Source organism: Protopterus annectens, chromosome 7.part0 (assembly GCF_019279795.1).
Source record: "Protopterus annectens isolate FY-2018-M chromosome 7.part0, PAN1.0, whole genome shotgun sequence".
Taxonomy (NCBI): Eukaryota; Metazoa; Chordata; order Ceratodontiformes; family Protopteridae; genus Protopterus; species Protopterus annectens.
Genome location: NC_056739.1, coordinates 1,986,245,250 through 1,986,266,643, shown reverse-complemented (window position 1 = coordinate 1,986,266,643; position 21,394 = coordinate 1,986,245,250). Strand labels below are relative to the sequence as shown.

The window sequence follows — 21,394 nt, the reverse complement described above, 5'->3', positions numbered from 1 at the left end:
GCACATTATCGAGGTAATCCCTTATTTTCTGCCTAGCATTCTGCAGTTGATCCTCTTCTTTTTCTGCGAGAGTCATCCTCTTCTGCAACATTTTAACATATGTCAGTCCCTCTAAATAATTCTTGTTACTTCTTAACCATAACTCCCATTCTTTTATTTCTACCCTACTTTTAAATTCCATCTTAATTTTATCCCACTCCCTAGCTATATTTTTGGAAGAAAGTTCTGTCCTCTCTTACAGCTCCTGAATATTCTCCGCTACCCATTCGTTAAATTCCTCTCTTTTCAACAAATAGGTGGGAAAGTGCCAACATCTCATGTTTATTTTGTTACCTTGTGCTTTTATTTTAGCTATTATTGGCTCATGATGAACTGCAGTGGTGGTGCTGCGGTAGCGTTGTCGCCTCACAGTAAGACATTGACCTGTTCGATTCTCAGTTAGAGCGTCTTCTGTGTGGAGACATGCATGAATGGGCGTACCTTCATTGAAGGTTGTGCGTCAGGGCCAGCAACTTGGCACATAAAAATCAACTGCCAATCATTAGCAGACCGGAGTTCCGCTGTGGCGACCCCTAACCGGGAAAAGCCAAAAGACACAACAACAACATTGGCTCATGATCTGAAATAGTTATTGGGTATCAAGACCTTCAATTAAATGTGCATGTTCCTGTGAAATGTAAAATCTGTCTAGCCTAGCCCAGTTTTTATATCTTGAGGAATAATATGTAAATTCATCCCAAACTCATATTACTGGATTCACATCTTCCATAACTTTCTTCAAATATCTACTCTCCTTTGTTATATTTTCCCTTCTGGGCCCCCAGACACATCTTTCTTCACTGCTGCAAATCAAATCCCAGTCCCCACCTACAAGTAATATTTCTTGCTGGAAATAGATTACTTCTCACAGAATTTTCTTTAGCTCCATTATAGTAGTTTTAGGTGGAATGTAACTATATACCAGTGTAATCCTCCTCCCTTGCCAGTAGCCCCTTAGCACTACAAATCTGTCATTACTGTCTTTTTTATCTTCTTCTATCACTATTGAAGCTCCTCTTGCAATTACTATAAGTACTCATGTTTTCCTTTGTACCACGTATTCCACTGAATAACCACCCTGAAAATCTTTCTTTATTAAATTCACATGTTCAGTTCTTTCTAAGTGTGTGTCTTGAAACATAACTATTTGCATTCTACCTTTTTTAATATAGTTTTATTATTTATTTATTTATTTAATATTTGTTGACCAGGAAAGTCAGACTAGGTTGCACAGAGCCTGTTTTCAGCGGAGGCCCAGGGAGAAATGCTCCAGAAATTCAGTTCCAGAAATAGTTCATTACACTTTTTTGTTTGCATCTATCTGTGAGGGCATTTACATTTAAAGACATTAAAGAAAGCATCATTGTATTAAAAAGTTATTATTCTCACCTTTTATGTATAACACCATTTTTGTTAAATGTCTATTTCCAGCTTTTGTGTTAGATGCATACACTGTTTGGCAGGTTGTTCCTTGTCATCCATTTGAGTCTGTGTCACATTTTATTTATTTATTTATTAGACATTTGTTGACCGGGTTGTCCAGCTAGGGCAGAGCCCTTTTAGGTTCATAGGTTCATAGGTAAGTACTAGGCTATCTGCCCAAGGGCATTTATAAGCCTAGTCAGAGTGTGTTGGCTTTCGTCACCCCCTTAGATTAGTTCCCTATGCCACTGACCAGCAAAGCCATTAGTTCCCTGTGCCTCTGTCCAGTGATCCCCGGGGTAAATTTTCTGTTTCCCATCCACCCGTCAAGGTTTCTCTTGAAGAATGCTAGTGAGGGGCTCTGCCTGATGTGTATTGAAATCTTGCTCCAAAGCATGGATAGTCTCTGGGTCAGGAATCTATCTGTCCAGCACATCCTACTTTTTGTTGTGGTAAGGTTTATATCCCTAGAGCGTGTGGCTCTCAGGGATTTGGTTTTATTATGTGGAGCATATCCATCAATTCTGGATTGGACATGGCCTTGTATGTCAAGCAGAGATCACCTCTGAGTAAGCGGTATGCAACCGAGTACAGCTGGAGTTTCTTTAGTCGGGCTGCATAGGTCATCTGTTTGAGGACAGTAATCCTCTTGGTGAGGTACTTTTGTGGTCTTTCCAGCTGTTGCAGGTGTCTTGTAAGGTACATCCCAAATAGGGCATTGTATTCTATAATGGGTCTAATAAGTGATGAGTAGAGAGGCACGATAACCTCTTTTGTTCTGGATGAGAACCCGTTTGAGATTAGGTGGGCCACATAGAAGGATTTCCTAACCACCTTGGCAATATGATTATCAAAGGAGAGATTGCTATCTGCTTGAGTCCCCAGATCCCTTATTACTTTTTCTGTATGTAGGGGACTACCACCTATGTGGTAGTTCATGGGTACTTTGTTTTTTCCAAAGGGGATGACTATGCAATTTTTGGCATTCAGCTTGAGGCCATGATTTTGACACCAGGTATCCATCTCAGTGAGACCCTTCTGGAGGGTGTCTGTATCAGCCAGAGAATCAATTATGGCCCCTAGCTTGCAGTCATCTGCGAACTTGGTCAGCCGAAGTCCTCCTGTGCTTGCCTGAACCTCTAAGAAGTATATACCAAACAGGAGGGGGTCCTAGGACCTAGAGTCTGCAACTCTCACCATGTGGGTTCTGTCCATGAGCCAATTTGCCACCCATCTTGTGACGTAGGGGTTAATGTTCAGGTTGGTGAGTTTGTCTATAATACCAGAATGGGGAATGGTGTCAAAAGCCTTTGTGAGGTCTAGGTAGGCTGTGTGGACATCCTTATCCTCATCTAATGCCTTGGTAACTGTCTCAAAGAAGTCCACCAGGTTTAGGAGGCATGATCTGCTCTTAACAAAGCCAAACTGGGTGGGGTTCAAAGTTTGGAGGTTCCCAATGTCTCTGTTAATGAGTTCCATGATGATGCTCTCCATAGCCTTGCAGACCAGGCTAGTCAGGCGTATAGGGCGATAGTTCCCGGGGTCCGTTGTGGCACCACCTTTGTGGTGTGGGATAACTGTTGCTGTGTGCCACTCTGTGGGTACATAGCCTGTAGAGAGGCTGAGTTTGAACAGTGTGTTTAGGTGAGGGGTTAGTTCATTTTGGAGCTCTTGTAAGACACAGCCTGGGACACCATCTGGTCCCATTGAGGCTGTGTTTTTGGCTTTGGATAGGGATGTTTTAACCTGTGTGTCAATGTTACATTCTTCTGGTATGGTTATGGGCCCTTTAGGGGGTGAGAGGGGTGTAAAGTTTGCACTGAACCTGTCTGCCAAAATGCTGGCAATATCAGTCGGTTCAGTGTATTTTGTGCCATTCTGCACCAACTCAGAGCAGATCTTAGAGTTTCCATTTAGGTTCTTGACATAGCAAAAGAACGCTTTGTGATTATCTTTGGAGTCCTTGACAATTTTTCTTTTGAAGCTAGCCTTGGATGATTTAATGAGGGATCATAGTTTCTTGCTGATGCTGATCAGGGATGTCTTTCCTTCTAGGGATTTTGCTCTTATCTGTACTAGTTTCCCCCTTCTGTTGTAGAGCCTGTTTATGACAGGGGTCCACCAGACTGGTTTCCTTTTCTTGGAGGAGTGAGTCTTGGTTTTAACTTGGAATAGCATGATCCATGCATTCCTGTAGATGATCATAGAGTGCCTTTGTATAGGTTTCAGCAGCTTGGACAGCATTGTCCATTGGCGTGGGGGCTGTGAACCTTTCCACCTCAGTCTTAAGCAACGTGAAGCTTGCTTTTGAAAAGTTTTTCATGGTTTCCTTGATTGGAGTGATTAGTCTATGGTCTGATCTAACCAGCGAGGGGTTGACGTCAGGTATGGAGCACCGGTCGCCCATGTTGGTGATGACCAGGTCCAATATGTTGTTCCCTCTGGTGGGGGTGTTGACCAGTTAATCCAGGACATTCGAGTTTATAAATTCTAGGAAGCATTTGACAAGGGAGTTAGTACTTGAGTAATTCTCCCAGTTAATGTTTGGTTAGTTGAAATCACCCAGTATTAGGGTGTTTGGTAGGACTTTCATATTTCCCAGTGTCTCCAGAAATGCAGAATGGGGGTCCTGGGTCATGGTGGGTGATCTGTAGCAAGCTACAATTTGGATTGCAGTTTTGCCCGTTGTTAGTTTCACTTGGATGATCTCTGATGCATCGTGCTGTGGCACTAACCTGGAGCTGTGAGTATCCTTGATGAATATGGATACACCCCCACCTTTTGTGTTTCAGTCCAGGTTCTGTGGCCGAAAGGTATGGTATGAGTTATAGCCTGGTAGTGCTGGGGTGCCCTCTGAAGCCTTAAATCAGGTTTCTGTTACTGCACAGATATCGATGTTCTCCATACTGAGGAGTGCCTCAAGTGCATGCATTTTGAGGTTTAGACTTCTGGCGTTGAGTAGCATTACCCTCAGTTTTTGATTACTTGTGCTATTTACGGTGGTGGGTTTGTCTTTTGAGCCTTGCCTATGAAAGGCACTATGGGGGGCGGCAAGAGCCTTTGCCAGTATTCAAAAGCCTAAGGGTGGCAGGTGCAAGCCATCTCTTGCGAAGCAACGTGGCTTGTCGAGCATGTCATCCCAGGCAGACAGATACTGGATCCCCTTTGAATGACACCAGAAACTTAGCAAATTGTTGAAGTTGATCATTTTTTCTTTATACTGTGGCATCATTCTTGGTGAGGGTAGGATGCTACTCAGGGTCAGGGTCCTACCTGCTTCAGCTACATGATCAGAGAGCTCTTCCATGTCTCTTTTCATGCAGTCCAGGGAGGTACGTCTTTTTCAGTGGAGACCCGGGGAGAAAAGCTCCACCGTTAATACAAACATACAATAGATGCATTAATACATAGAGTACATATGAATGTAGTTAGATATATAAAAAAGCAGGTTAACATGAATGGTAGATTGTACATATCGGCACATTTTATAGTACAGTGCAACAGTATAGAGAAGATAATACAGATAAAATTTGCAGGGCATTGAATAGTAGTTGTTGTGTAGTAAGGAGTGGTAAGTATGGGTTTTGAAGCTTAGTCATTCTACTGTTAAAGGCTATATATCAGTATAAATTATTCTAGTTGAGAGTGATAGAAGAGGTGGTAGTATGACATGATTTTATAAGAGAGAGGTTAGGGGCAGAGAGTAGGTAAGAACATTGTCTTTTATCGAAAGCCCCCAAATAAAAATAAAAAAACACACACACACACTATCCCCCTAAACTTGTTAACTTAATAACAACACACAAAACTATGTACACCTTCAAATATTGAAGTTTTACCCTCATAATAGGAACAAAAGTCCCAAACTGACAGCCTCACTCACTTATCCATGCTAAGACACACTGTGCAGCATGTGCTTCCACTAAGTGCTGATTGGTTTTGTATTATCTTTACAGTTCTCCCAGCTGAGAAAACCCCTGCAATCCAAATTGTAGCTTGCTACAGATCCCCCAACATGCCCCAAGATTCTCACTAAACCTTTCTAAACATACTGCAAAATATTAAGATACAACCAAACACCCTAATACTGGGTGATTTCAACTACCCTGCCATTAACTGGGAAAACTACTCATGTACCAACACCTTTGCCCAACGGTTCTTGGAATTCATAAATTCCAATGCCCTGGATCAACTAATCCTTAGTCCCACCAGGGGCTCCAATATCCTAGACCTGGTCATTACCAACATGGGAAATCGATGCTCCACACCTATGGTCACCCCTCATTGGTCAAGTCTGACCATCACCCTTGACATCCACATCCCACCCCCCAGTAAGGAAACCTCCGTAAAAAACTTCTCCAAAGCCAAATTCATGCTACTCAAGTCAGATGTGACAAACTTCATGATACCCATGCAGACAGTAACTAAAAGTTTGACTGCTGAATCCTACACTAAGACACTGTATGAGCACATCCACTCTTTCATGAATCATGCCATCCCCAATAGAACCAAGATGCTCTCCTCCAGAAAAAGGAAGCCAATCTGGTGGTCCCTTGCCATAAACAAACTTTACAAAAAAAGGAAGAAACTGTTGCAGAAAAGAGGAAAACCCCAGGATGCAAAAAACTCCCTTACCAGCCTCAGTAAGAAGCTGAAATACCTCATAAAATCTTCCAAAGCTAGTTACGAAAATAAAATTGCCAAAGATTCCAAAGACAACCAGAAGGCATTCTATAGTATGTCAAGAATCTAAATGGCAGTGCTCAGATCTGCTCTGAGCTACAACAGAATGGCATTAAATATAAAGATCCCAAGGATATTGTCAATATCCTGGCAGATCGATTCAGTGCAAACTTCACCCCCCTCTCACCCCTAAAGGGCCCATCTCAATACAGAAAAATTGCAAAATTCCAGTAATAATGGCCACACAGGTAAAAAATTGCACTCTCCAAAGCTAAGAATACAGCATCCATGGGACCAGACAACATCCCAGGCTGTGTACTACATAAACTAGAAAATGAACTGGCACCTCACCTAAGTGTCATGTTTAATCATAGCCTCACTTCAGGCTTCGTGCCCACTGAGTGGCATACAGCTACAGTTATCCCACTCCACAAGGGGGGATCCACCTTGGATCCCAGGAACTACCACCCCATCAGTCTGACGAGCCTGACCTGCAAGCCCGTGGAACATATTATCATGGAACTTATAAACAAAGACATTGGCAACCTTCAAACACTGGACCTCATGCAGTTTTGGTTCATGAAGGGAGGATCTTGTCTCCTGAACCTGATTGGCTTCTTCAAATCAGTCTCCAGAGCTGTGGACAAGGGTAAGGTGGTCCACACAGCCTACCTGGACCTTGCCAAGGCCTTTGACACCATCACCCACTCTGGAATCATAGATAAACTTACTAAGCTGGGCATTAATCCCTACATCACTCGATGGGTTGCCAACTGGCTTACTGACAGAACCCACACCATAAAAGCAACCAACTCCAAATCCAGCTCCAGACAAGTGACAAGTGACAAATGGAGTACCTCAGAGTTCAGTCCTGGGACCACTCTTGTTTGGCATCTACTTCTCTGAAGAACAAGCCAATACTAAGGTACTCTGGCTAACAAAGTTCACAGATGACCGCAAATTGGGAGCCATTACTGAATCCTCAAATGATGTGGATATTCTACAAAAGGGTCTTACAGAAACAGATGCTTGGTGCCAGAGCCATGGGCTCAATCTCAATGCCAAAAGATGCATAGTTATCCCCTTTGGGAATAAAACATGTACCCGTGAATTACCACATAGATGGCAGTACATTAAACACCAAAAGTGTGATAAGAGACTTAGGGACACAGCTGGACAGTGGTCTCACCTTTGATAACCACATCACCACAACAGTCAGGAAATCCTTCTATGTGGCACACCTCATCACTAAGGGCTTTTCATCCACAAAAAAGGAGGTCATTGTCCCACTGTACTCATCCCTCATTAGACTCATTATAGAATACAATGCCCCATTTGGTATGTACCTCTCAAGACATCTGCAACAACTGGAAAGACTGCAGAAATACCTCACTAAAAGAATCACAGACCTAAAGCAGATGACCTATGCTGACCGTCTAAAAAAACTCCACCTATACTCTGTCACATATCGTCTACTCAGAGGTGATCTCTGCTTAACATACAAGGCCATATCAAACCCAGAGCTGATGGACATGCTACACTTAAAGAAATCCCAATCCCTCAGAGACACATGCTCCAGGGATCTAAACCTTGACATCACAACGTACAAAACATGCTGGAGGGATAGGTTCCTGACCCAGAGACTCCCCAGTCTCCGGAATAGACTGCCTGTACATGTCAAGCAGAGCACCTCTTTTACTCTCAATTCTTCTAGTCAACTTTTGTGTTCCCCTCCTTCTCTCCAACATTTTCCTTTGAAAATTTTGAAAACTTTTCACAGGTACAGTCCCTCTGTGGTCTTTATTACCAGAAGAACAAGAAGCAGAATCCCCTTCTGTTTCACAGATTATTTTTTGTTAGAAAAACTTTTGTATTTCCTCCTTAGCATATACTTCATCAAAAAATAATTTTGTCCATCCAGGGAAGAATACCTTGAAGACAGCTGGTTGCAGCAGTTTAAAACTCACACCTGCATCTCAACATTCCCTGAATAGTGGAATAAATGTGCTCCTCTTCTGTCTGATGTACAATGAGTAATCATTCTCCACAAACACTCTCCTGACTCCCACTTTTAGTACTTTGTCCTTCTGCCATAGTTTTGTCAGAATCAACTCCTTCTGCTGGTAGGATTGTACCTTTACTATTAAAGGTCTAGGTTGCTTTCATATAGCCAGGTGTGGAGCATACACACAATGGGCCCTTTCAACTAACAACTCCTGCTGTGGAATACCAGTCCAGTTGCTTATTTGTGCTTTCATAAAGTTAATTAGTCTGTTCCTTCCAGCTTCTCTGGTATAGCTGAAAATCTTGGGTTTTCCCTAGGTGCTCTGTCCTCTAATTCTATAATTTTTGAAACATCTCTTCCTGAGAAGTCTCATATTTAGCCAGCCTTTCCTTCATTTTGACCTCTGTTTTTTTTCCAGCATTATAATCTCATCTGAATATCTGTTTAAAGTTTCTTCCATTTATTCCAGCCTTTTGTTGTTTGTGTTGATATACTCCATCAGTGTTTTGTTTATTTTAACCAGGTCTGTATGCAGTTGTCTTATATCTTCCTGTAGGTTATTGGAAGTCATGTTTGAAGGTTGCATTTGTTTTTGCTGACAGCTGCAGATATTTCCTCAGTCAGTGCTTCTTTCTCACTTTTCATAGCTGATTTTTTTCCAGGTCTTCTATATTTCTTTATTCCTGGCATCCAGGCACTGCACTTACTAGTCAATTACTGAAATTTACTACTAACACAAGTCTACTGGCCTTCTCTGCTGTTTGGACACTGGGAGAGCTATAAATAAGTTGTTACTCAATGTGCAGCCATCTTGGAAGAAGTCTGGGTAAAATAAATCTTGATATGTAAGGTAGCATGTAATCGAAGCAGTAAGGCTTTTCAGAGTGGCCCTAATGTTATCATAATAAGCATAAATATTCTCAGGTTACTAAAAGTACTTTCTAAATAACCAGCCGCAATAGAAGGTAGTGAAATATTTAATAAATAAAATTGATTTAAAACATATATACACTGAATAACTGATTTTAATAAACCACAGAGTTTCACACACAGGAAATTATGAAAATAACACTATAGGATAGGTTTCATATTGAATGAAGAAAACTCTAATTATCTAACTGTAGATCACTAACTGTCTAAAGATTAACTGTCCCTGTCTAGTCCAATTAAGTCAGCAAGGCAAGATGATACTCTTACGTTTACAGGCGAGATAAGACTATATGTTCACTCTTCAGGCTGTTGTCCGGTCCTCAGCGACTGGAATAGCAAATCCTATTATTTCTACTAAGCAGCTCTGAAAAACTCTGAATGATAAATGCTGATCTGGAAAACAACCACTAACTACTGAACTTAACAGCTGCTGCAACTGAATAGCACACTGAAACAACTGACTCAGAACCTACTTTTTATAGCAGAATCTTTTAAAAGTCACAGAAAGCTGTTATGAAAATTCTACTCTTTCATTATAGACTTTTGAAAAGTAAACAAAAACAGCTGCTGTGGATATTCCATTCCTTTCAGCTCTGGCACATGATGACATCACCTTCCCCTCAGAATTCTTTTCGAAAGACATGTACATTTGGTCAGCCAGAAGAACACTGCTTGACTCAAACACTCATTTACAAAACTATACCTAGTCATGCTGGCATTTATAACACAGGGTAATTTATAAATATTTACAAGTATTTACCAAACTGCAGCCAGACATGCCAGCACAGATAACAATATCCAATATCCTCATAAGCCCAATCAAATGTGAATAATGTGAAAAAGCTGCTATTAGAAGTAGGACTTGTAGTTACAGTGATCAGAAATATGTGCCTCTCATGGAGAGGGATTTTAAGGCTAAAAGTGAAGACTAACAAAATACCAGAAACTAAATACTGTAAATGTAAAAACAACAGGCAGGAATCCACACAATCTTTAATTGACCTCTAGTGCTTCGGCAAACACCTTCAAGGCATTTGCCGAAGTGCTAGAGGTCAATAAAAGTGAAGACTGTTGGTAGGACCCTAAACAGGTGAAGCCATGAAAGTGCCTGAAAAATTGTTGGAAGTACTGTGGATTTATCCAAAGAGTAACAGTAAAATATTGTGTTTGTTTAATTATTTATGTGTGTATGCATTTGTTGACTGGGAAAAGCACTTAACCAAGCGTACCGTATTCAGGCTCAGCCCAGAGTTAACAACCAGATTATTAAAAAAAGGATACAAGGTAATAGTTGGTAACACAGGAATTCACATTAAGAAAACAGTAATACAATCAAAGATAAAATGTAGTTGTATGATTAATCAGTGCAAAGTTGGCAATAGGTTGCTAAACTTCTTTTAGTATGAGTATATACACTAATAAAGACATTTATACTGCATAATGAATATTGTATGATACTATGAACTGTAGTAAAATAATACTTTTGAACTATATAATGAATTCACTACAAAATTATGAAAACAATAATGTTGCACTTTTTACGTAGAGATATATATATATATATATATATATATAGATAGATAGATAGATAGATACCACATAAGTATTTGTGAATGTATTGTGGGATTGCAAGGCAACCTTGTCTGAGCTGCAACACCAAGTCTGTGAATTGTACACACACACACACACACACACACACACACACACACACACACACACACACGCACGCACGCATGCACACACACACACACACACACACACACACACACACACACACACACATAGATAGAGAGAGAGCTAGAGAGATAGATAATAGATATATAGATGGGGTCTATATTACCTTTTCGAGAGAGCTGTTCATTGAACACCCCTTCATATCTACTGAAATACCAAAACTCCAAATGGCTACATAAGCAAATTTTTTCCCAGGGGAAAAAAATCACTTGTCTGTTGCCAGGAATTTGCCCTTTCCTCCACTGTAGTGCGATCTCAGTATATTTGAGTGGGAGTGTGTGGGGGCGAATCCCCCAATCCATTGTGTTTGTTTTGTTTATTGTTGGCCCAGTGATTTTTTTTCCCTGGGAAAAAAATCGCTTTTGTGGCTATTCAAAGTTTTGGTATTTCGGTGGATGTGTGTTGATATAAAGGTGTTTGATGAACAGCCCTGTCGACATCGTAATATAGACCCATATAGATGCACACACACACACACACACACACACACACACACACACACACACACACACACACACACACACACACACACACACACACACACACACACACACACACACACACACACACACACACACACACACACAATACATGGGTGACTCAACAAGAACAATGAAAGAGAATCTATTCAAGACTTCCCGCTGGCAAAAAGCTAAATGATGACCAACACATGGATTGTCAAGTTAGACAGTCACACAATTACATACAAGTGTGGTCAGCATGCAACTCATGCAGTCTTACACCATCTAAAGGTGTTAAGATTGGGGAAAGATGGGCGAAGGCTGCGAGCCTAGTCAAATAGAATTTGATACATAATTCTATCATTTGTATAAATAAATGTAAAATACAAGCTTGAGTTCTTAAATGAAAGAAAACACTGTAAAATGTAAACTTCAAGATTGTTGCAACATTGCCATTTGCTGTAAGGAAAATCAAGCAAAGCATTTCAAATGTTTTTTGAAGTTACAATTATCTAAAAAATGGTGCCGAAGCGACTGGCTGAACACATTCTTTCTATTGTCTTAACTTAAGGAATAATTGTTAGAGTATACATGTGAAATGTCTTTTATTGTTGTAGTTTCATGAGCAGGTGTTAGCTTGCTAAATAATGCAGTTTGTTTGCCTGGGAACTCCAGACTTAGTGTCAAAATGATGTAATGTGAATACTGGGAAAACCCAAGTGTCAAAATTATGTAATTTGGGAGGGCCTTAGCAGAGCTGTTTGTTAGTGTTTTAAAAACTATTGTTCGGTGAGAGACTGAAAGCATTTTGTCTTGGACCATCAACCTCAGCACTGCTTGTGCTCTTTATATCTGTATGTAGGATTGTAGAACTGTGTTTTCTCTTAAGAATAGCTAAAGATTATAAAGTTAAATTGTGTTTTTCTTTGACATCAGACCTGTCCTACTGTATTATTTTAAATTTCTGTGTGATCTCTGAACTCTTAGATATCTCTGTGGTGTAGTAGTATTGTCTTGTGTTTTTATTTATTTACCTGTGGCTGGTTTGTGTACAGACAAAGTAAGCTCTAGAGTACATTGAATATTTATGGAGTATTGTAATAAGCCACTCTAATAAACCTTAGACTGAATAGTCACATTACCAATTGGATAATAATAGTGTACAGTAATAATTGAACACCCTTTCAAGGGCCTTTGGGTAGCTGATAATTATTAAGCTGGTGGCGGCAGAAATTACTACCATATAGTCTGGGTAAAGGGCACAGCTAGAGCATTTGTGTCAGCCTTTCCCAGGAGTGTCTGTGAAGTTGTATAAATACTTATCTCAAAGTGTGGGTGTGTGTCAGCTACCTGTGCAGGGACATGAAGCACTGGTTGGACATAGAGGGTACTGGAGGTTAACTTGACAGCTAGGCTGAGATCTGGACCCTATATCTGTGACAGTGGGGAGTCTTATTGGGAACCTAGAGAGCAAGGGAGCAAACAGCTCCAGACTGACTGTGATCTCTGTGTGTACTTAAGGGAAATTGTACTTTACTGTGTGTATTTGTTATCCTTTCCTCTTCTTTGAGACAACCTCCCTGGTGTTAGTGGTAAGGAATGAGGCTCCTTGATTGCTGGGCTAGAGCACAGTCATCACATTGTGGTTTGCAGTGGTGGGATCCACTTCACATACTAATTGGCTTGTAGTGGTGTGGGTAGAGTGAATCCTGTAGCTTATGTACAGTGATCTCTGATTGTGTTTTGTACTCTAAATCAGCCATGCAGTGTATACTCAGAATTCAGATCACAATTGTTTTATTTCTTTTGTTAGCTTAGTTAGTCAGAGTGAGCAGGCAGCATGTCAGCACAGGAGTATGGAAAGCTGACAAGGAGCCAGCTGGTGGAGATGTGCCAGGCTAGAGGACTGCTGCATGGAAACCTGACTAAGGCAGACCTGATTGCAGCCTTGGTTACAGCTGCATCAGAAAACAGCATCCAGGAGGACTATCAGACTGGCAGTGGAGATACCATATCCTCAGAGAATTTACAGCTCAACCTTTCTGCGAAGGACAATCAGACTGGCAGTGGAGATACAATATCCTCGGAGAATGGACAGCTCAACCTTTCTGCAGTGAACTTAAAAATCCAGCTGGAGCTAAAATGACTTGAGTTGGAGGCCAGGCGTTTGGAGATAGAAGCCGAAGAAAAGGAAGAGGAAGCATGAGAGGGAAATGCTAACTCTTTGCCAGAGTCATGGAGGTAATGGGGAAGGGAGTAACTGGACCGCAGAAGCACAACAGGTCAGTAAATTTCTTCCACAATTTAAAGAGGGGGATAATTCTGATAGTTTCATTCACATGTTTTAAAGGGTATGCAAACAGTATAGTGTTGACCAAAGGCTCTGGGTACAATTCCTGACCCCCTTACTCCATGGGAAAGCTGTAACTTGTATATCACAAATGCCTGACTCTGTCTGTTTTGATTATACTGTTGTAAAGAAATGTCTGTTAGAATATTTTAAGCTAACACCTGAAATGTATAGGAAAAAGGTTTGTGAGCATAGATGCAAGGCAGATGAAAATGTATGTGAATATGCTACTGAATTGAGCCCTTATTTTCATAGCTGGGTGAGTGAATGTCAGGTCACCACTTTTGAAGGGCTGGCAGACCTTTTGATGAGGGAACAAGCCCTTAGCACTTTGCCTGAGGACACGAGGATCTGGTTAGCTGATAAACAATGCACTACTTCAGATGAGTTGGGGAAGAAGGGAGACCTATATCTGGCCAGCAGAGCAGCCCTGCACAGGAAGGGGACCCCCAGTACTGCTCATGGGTCTAAAGGAACCCATGGTGGGCAGCACAGACTGCCCCAACAGAATCCACCAGTAGCAGGGGAAGCCACTAGTCAAGGTACACATCCAGGAGGTAGGGTTAAATGTTTTGAATGCAACCAGTGGGGCCATGTGGCATACAGGTGTAGATGGAGGCAAGGTAGGAAACCAAAGGTGAGGTAGCCAGTAAGTGGGAAAGACAAAATGCCAATAGTGGGTTGTCTTGGGACAACAAGGATACCAAACTACCACCAGAGGTTATATCCTATTGTAGTGAATGGCAAAGAGGCCATTGCTAAGAGAGACACAGCCTCTGATATAACCATTGTAAATCCTGCACTGGTTACAGAGGAGCACTACTTGCCTGGGCAGTCTACTCCAGTCAGGGCTTTAGGAGGGATCCCATTCCAATTACCTTTGGCTAGGGTTTACCTTGACTGGGAGGGTGGAAAAGGAAGCCAGCAAGTTGGTGTGTTTGAGGATATACCTGCAGATGTCCTGATAGGGAATGATTCTGATAGTGCAGTACCCTGCGCTTGTGCAGTTACACGCAGTCATGCTTGGAGACAAGCATGTAAGTCTGGTAGCCTGGGGGAGATCCAGACAGACTGCATATTTGCAGCCAGGACTGCTGAGGTGGTTACTTCAGGGAGTGAGCTACGCTGTAGCAGTGAGACTGAAGGTGAGCCACAGCTGCTTGTGGGTACTGATGTTCCCTTGGACAGGGTAACTGCAAAGGTAGAGGTGAGTAGTAGTACCCAGGTGAACAGTGAGGAACCACTGTCAGAGGATGCCAGACTTACAGTGGAAGTGGAGCTGGGAAGGGTTACAAGGATGGAGTTCAGACAGGCTCAGCTCTCAGACTCTACATTGCAAGGCCTGAGGCAGGTAGCTAGGGAGGCACCTGATCCTCAAGGGAAGGAGGAATCTGTATACTGGGACAAAGGGTTACTATACAGAGAGTGGACCCCTGAAGGAGGGCTAGAAGGTGAGAGAGTACAGCAGTTGCTAGTGCCTAGCGCTTACCATCTGGTGCTTCTAGCCACAGCCCATGATATTCCCTTTGCAGGTCATATGGGCATAAAATGTACAAAAAGGCATATTATGCAAAACTTCTATTGGCCTGGAATTTCCAGAGCTGTAACAGGGTATTGCAGGACCTGTGAGCAGTGCCAAAATGTGGGCAAGGCAGGAAACAAGGTGACAACTCTTTTGATGCCTTTGCCTGTGATTGAGGAGCCATTTAAGAGGATAGCTATGGATATTGTGGGTCCTCTGAGTACCCCAAGTTCCACAGGGAAAAAGTATATCCTAGTGATAGTGGATTATGCTAGACGATACCCTGAGGCAGTGGCTTTGTCCTCCATTGAGGCAGAGAAGGTGGCAAATGCTTTGTTAGAGATTTTCAGTAGGGTAGGTTTCCCAAAAGAAATATTGACTGACCGAGATGCCAATTTCATGTCAGACCTGCTGGCTTGTCTGTGGAAGTCCTGTGGGGTGAAGCACATGAAGACCACCCCCTACCATCCCCAGACTAATGGTCTTGTTAAGAGGATAAACTCTGCAATCAAATCCATGCTACGGGCATTTGCAGATCAGTTTAAGAGGGAGTGGGACAATTATTTGCCCCATCTGTTGTTTGCTTACAGACAGGTTCCCCAAAAATCCACAGGTTTTTCACCCTTTGAGTTGCTGTATGGGCATAGGCTGAGGGGACCTCTAGATTTAAGTTGAGATGAGTGGGAAGGTGATTGTGAGTCTCACAAGGAGTCTGTTGTGGCATACGTCCTAAACCTCAGGAAAAGGCTCAGGAAACTCATGGGCTTGGCCCAGGAGAACCTGGCAGAAGCCCAACAACAGAAAAAGGTGTGGTATGACAGGAATGCTTGATCTACAGAATATGCTGTGGGGCAACAGGTAATGGTTCTCATTCCTGTCAGACACAACAAGCTGCAAGCAGCTTGGGAGAGACCCTACAAGGTGGAAAGAAAGGTAAGTGATGTTAACTACATGGTGGAAGTGCTAGGCAGATGGCAGGGGCACAAATTGTACCATGTTAACATGATGAAACCTTACCATGATAGGGAGGCCCTTGTGCTGAGCATTTGCAGTGAATTGCAGGAGGAGTCTGAGGGAGATCTGGGGACTGATCTCCTCAGTGAGGCTCAGGCTGACACCTCAGTGGAAGGGGTAGCAATATCCCAGCAGCTATCTCCTACCCAGGTTTGAAAAATCCAAGCAGTGTTGCAGGAATTTGGGGACATGTTTACTGGGAGACCAGGGAGTACCCCACCTGGTGCAGCACTAAGTGGATCCAGAACCCCAACGGCCTGTTAGGCAGACCCCTTATAGGGTGCCTGAGAAGGTCAAGCAGACTCTGAGGGAGGAGGTACAGGAGATGTTGAAACTAGGGATGATTCAAGAGTCCAACAGTCCCTGGGCCTCACCAGTGGTGTTGGTGCCAAAGAAGAATGGCAGCACCAGGTTCTGTTTGGATTACAGGAAATTAAATAGTTACACAGAGTTGGATGCTTACCCCATGCCTAGAACAGATGTGGCCCTAGAGCATCTAGGTGGGGCTAAGTATCTTACAACCATTGATCTTGCCAAGGCTTACTGGCAGGTGCCCTTGACACCCAGTGCTAGAGAGAAGTCAACCTTTGTGACTCCTTTTGGCTTGTATGAGTTCACAAAGATGCCCTTTGGGATGAAGAATGCCCCAGCAACTTTCCAGAGGCTGGTAGATAATACCCTAGCAGGAGCAGGAGGGTTTGCCCTTGCTTACCTAGATAATATTGCCATCTACAGCCATTCCTGGCCAGAGCACCTTCAGCATGTCAGGGAGGTGCTGGGCAGAATGCAGAGGGCAGGGTTGACCATTAAGCCGAACAAATGTCAGGTGGGTATGGCAGAGGTCTCCTACCTATGACATAGAGTGGGGAGTGGTAAGATAAGGCCAGAACCTGCCAAAGTGGAAACTATTCAGGCATGGCCTGCATCTGCTACCAAAAAGCAGGTAAGGGCATTCTTAGGGACAGCAGGGTACTACAGAAAGTCAGCTCTAGTTATAGTACCAAAGCTCCTCCCCTCACAGACCTGACAAGGAAGAACAGGCCAGATAAGGTAGTGTGAACCCAAGTATGTGAGCAGGCATTTCAGAAGCTTAAAGAAGCTTTGGGAGGACCCCCTGTATTAGCCAGTCCAGATTACAGCAAAAAAAGTGTTGTGCAGGTGGATGCTTTGAACCATGGGGTGGGGGCTGTACTTAGCCAGATTTCTTAAGAGGGAGAAGAGCATCCAGTGGTTTATCTCAGTTGTAGGCTCCAACCCAGGGAGGAATGCTATGCAGCTGTAGAAAAGGAATGTCTAGCTATAGTGTGGGCATTGCAGAAACTTCAACCTTATCTGTATGGAAGAAAATTCACTGTAATGACAGATCACAACCCTCTAACATGGTTAAACAGAGCCAGTCAGCAAAATGCCAAGTTGCTAAGATGGAGCCTGGGGCGGCAAGCATATATGTCAGTGCAGCACCGCAGTGGGAGTAGCAATGCCAATGCAGATGGACTCTCAAGACAGGGAATGGGGTGAGGTACCCTCAGAAAGCCCTAACCCTCTCAAGCGGCATTTCTCAAGGGTCACATGAAAAACTAGCTTGAGTTCTCCAGGGGGGAAGAGATGTGAAGATTGGGGAAAGATGGGTGAAGGCTGCCAGCCTTGTCAAATAGAATTTGATACATAATGCTATCATTTGTATAAATACATGTAAAATATAGGCTTGTGTTCTTAAATGAAAGAAAAAACTGTAAAATGTAAACTTCAAGATTGTTGCAATATTGCCATCTGCTGTAAGGAAAATCAAGCCAAGCATTTCAAATGTTCTTTGAAGTTACAATTATCTAAAAAATGGTGCCAAAGCGACTGGCTGAACACATTCTTTCTATTGTCTTAACTTAAAGAATAATTGTTAGAGTATACATGTGAAATGTCTTTTATTGTTGTAGTTTCATGAGCAGGTGTTAGTTTGCTAAATAATGCAGTTTGTTTGCCTAGGAACTCTAGACTTAGTGTCAAAATTATGTAATGTGAATACTGGGAAAATCTAAGTGTCAAAATGATGTAATTTGGGAGGGCCTTAGCAGAGCTGTTTGTTAGTGTTTTAAAAACTATTGTTAAGTGAGAGACTGAAAGCATTTTGTCTTGGACCATCAACCCCAGCACTGCTTATGCTCTTTAAATCTCTAAGTAGGATTGTAGCACTGTGTTTTCTTTTGAGAATAGCTAAAGATTAAAAAGTTAGATTAAGTGTTTTTCTTTGACATCAGACCTGTCCTACTGTATTATTTTAAGTTTCGTTGTGATCACTGAACTCTTAGATATCTCTGGGGTGTAGTAGTATTGTCTTGTGTTTTTAATCATTTATTATTAAATATTTTAAAACATTTACCTGTGGCTGGTTTGTGTAGAGACAAAGTAAGCTCTAGAGTACATTTCATATTTATAGAGTATTGTAATAAGCCCTCATACGCTGTTATATATATGGGTTTTTTTTAAAAAACATTCATTTATCCCACTGACTTTTTCAGGAACAATGTGATATTGTATCAGCGCTTTATAGATGATCTTATTTTCATCTGTAGGGGAGATATAATTGAATTTTTTGAATTTTTTGAGGTACTAAATAGTAATGGGCACAATCTTTCTTTTTCTTATGAGTTAAATAGAACACAGATTAACTTTTTGGATCTGTCACTATTTGTAAATGGGGAAAATATAGGATTTAGGCCTTTTAGAAAATCTACTTCAGTTAACATGTTTTTGCATGCGACCAGCATGCACCCTGATCATCTATTGAAGGCATTACCTCATGGTAAATTTAAGAGAATTTCTGACCACACTAGTAACACTAGTGAAAAAGCTAATGAATTGAACAAAGTTGTGTTGAGGTTGGATGAAAGAGGTTATAATAAAACACAGTTATTAGCATATAGGGATAAATTACTTGGAAAAAAAGTAGATGTGATAAATTCTGAATCTAGACGTGAAGAGTTCACTATGGAACAGAATAAAGATGTTGAAAAGCTTTTTTATGTAACCAAGTTTACTGCTTTTTCTGATAAACTAGTGTCATTGGTCGGAAAATATTGGTATTTAGTCAGTGATGATGAATCCATTGGTCATTTATTCCCTAAACATATCACGTTCTCATATAAAAGAGGGAAAATCTTAAGGAATTGTTAAATAATAATTTAATAGAAAGGAAAGAGAATATCATAATTTCAAAGTTAGGCACCTATCCATGTGGTTCTTGCAATATTTGTGATAAGGTTAGGAACCTGAGTGTTATTAATGATGTAAACTTTATTTCTAAACATAATTTTAGTTGTAAATCAACAGGGGTGGTTTATATTTTGGGCTGTTCATGTAAAAATATGTGGTATATAGGACAAACAAAAAGAATGGTAAAGGTACGGATTTTAGACCATCTAAAAGATATAAGGAACCAAAATTTGGTTAGCCCTGTTGCTAAGCACTTTCAAGAGAAACATAGTGGCTCTTCTAATAGTTTAATATTCAGTATTTTGGGAAAGCCCTTCCTTCAGAGGGGAGATGATATTGTAGTAAAACTACTGGAGCTTGAAACTAGAATGATTTTTAAGTTTCATACCTTAAAGCCTAATGGCATGAATCAAGAATTAGGTATTTAATGAATTATTTATATTTAGTACACGTTCATATATTCATTTATTTATTTATTTATTTATTATATATTTATATTATAAAAGTTTATAATCAGTTCATGGTCACTTTAAAAGTTTTTTCATTGTTTAATTAATCAATTAGGAGATTTAATTGTTTAAATGAGTATGTATATAAATGTGATGTTTGCACTGAATTAATTGTGATCCTTGAAGGCGAATTGCCGAGGTACCAGATCGCTGGAAATAAAGGAAGTAAGATACTGGTGAATTACTGGCTGGTCGTGTGTTTTCTTAACTTCTATTGACTGTGCAAGGTGTTTTGAAATATATTGTAATAAGCCACTCTAACAAGCCTTAGACAGAATAGTCACATTACCAATTGGATAATAATTATTGCACAGTAATAATTGGATACCCTTTCAAGGGCCAGCTGATAATTATTAAGCTGGTGGTGGCAGAAATTACTACCATATAGTCTGGGTAAAGGGGCTCAGTTAGATAATCTGTGTTAGCCTTTTCCAGGAGTGTCTGTGAAGTTGTATAAATACTTATCTCAAAGTGTGGGTGTGTGTCAGCTACCTGGGCAGGGGCACAAAGCACTGGTTGGACAGAGAGGGTACTGGAGATTAGCTTGCCAGCTAGGCTGAGATCTGGACCCTATATCTGTGCCAGTGGGGAGTCTTATTGGGGACCTGGAGAGCAAGGGAGCAACCAGCCCCAGACTGACTGTGATGTCTGTGTGAAATTAAGGGAAATTATACTTTACTGTGTGTATTTGTTATCCTCCCTGGTGTTAGTGGTAAGGATTGAGGCTCATTGATTGCTGGGCCAGGGCACAGTCATCACATAAGGAAAATGAACTAGACTAAAATCAGAGATCACAAAGTTATCTCCAGTGAAACAATCAGCCTCTAGCATAAACCACTGGTGCTACAATCAGTGGTAAGCACTAATAAGAGAAAGCTCGGAGTCAACAGAGACTAGGCTGTAGACTTGGAAGCTGATCTGAGTGAAAACACAGGCGTTTAAAGAAATACTCAGGATTCTAGAACCTCAGGAAGAAGAAGAAATAGGTGGAGTCACAAAAGAATGCAGCATCTCAAAATAGAATGTGTAAAGATGATAGAACAGATATACAGATGAGACAGGTATGATAATAAGGAACATCAGAAAAGTTGGTGGTGTAATGCACAAGTCCAGAAAATTATTAAAAGAAAGATTGAATACAGAAAGAAGTGGGATATGGAAAATGTGGTCCAGGCTATGAAGGTGTATTGGTAGGCTAACAAAGAAGTTAAGAGAGCAGGTGCAATGGCAAAGAACAAAGCAACAGCGGCACTCGACACGTTTCTGGAAAGTGACTCATCAGATGACACAAAGAAACTCTATCAAGTTTCAAGATAAAGACAAAAAGACAAAAAAAGATACTCACCAGTCCAGAGGACATCAAAGTCAGATGGAAGTAGCACATCAAGAAACTTCAGAGTGAAGAAAACTATAAAAAAACGGTAATGCCCCATGCATGGTCTATGAATAAAAAGGAAGAATAACACCCTCCCCACAGAAGAGATAAGAACAACACTAAGGAGAATGAAGTCAGGAACA

At 41.3% G+C, this 21,394-nt stretch overlaps 1 protein-coding gene across 1 annotated transcript in view; it reads right to left on the bottom strand.

Annotated features, from left to right (window-relative positions):
- LOC122806206 overlaps positions 1–21,394 on the bottom strand; it is a 330,963-nt gene that overhangs the window by 220,399 nt on the left and 89,170 nt on the right. The window lies entirely within an intron of this gene.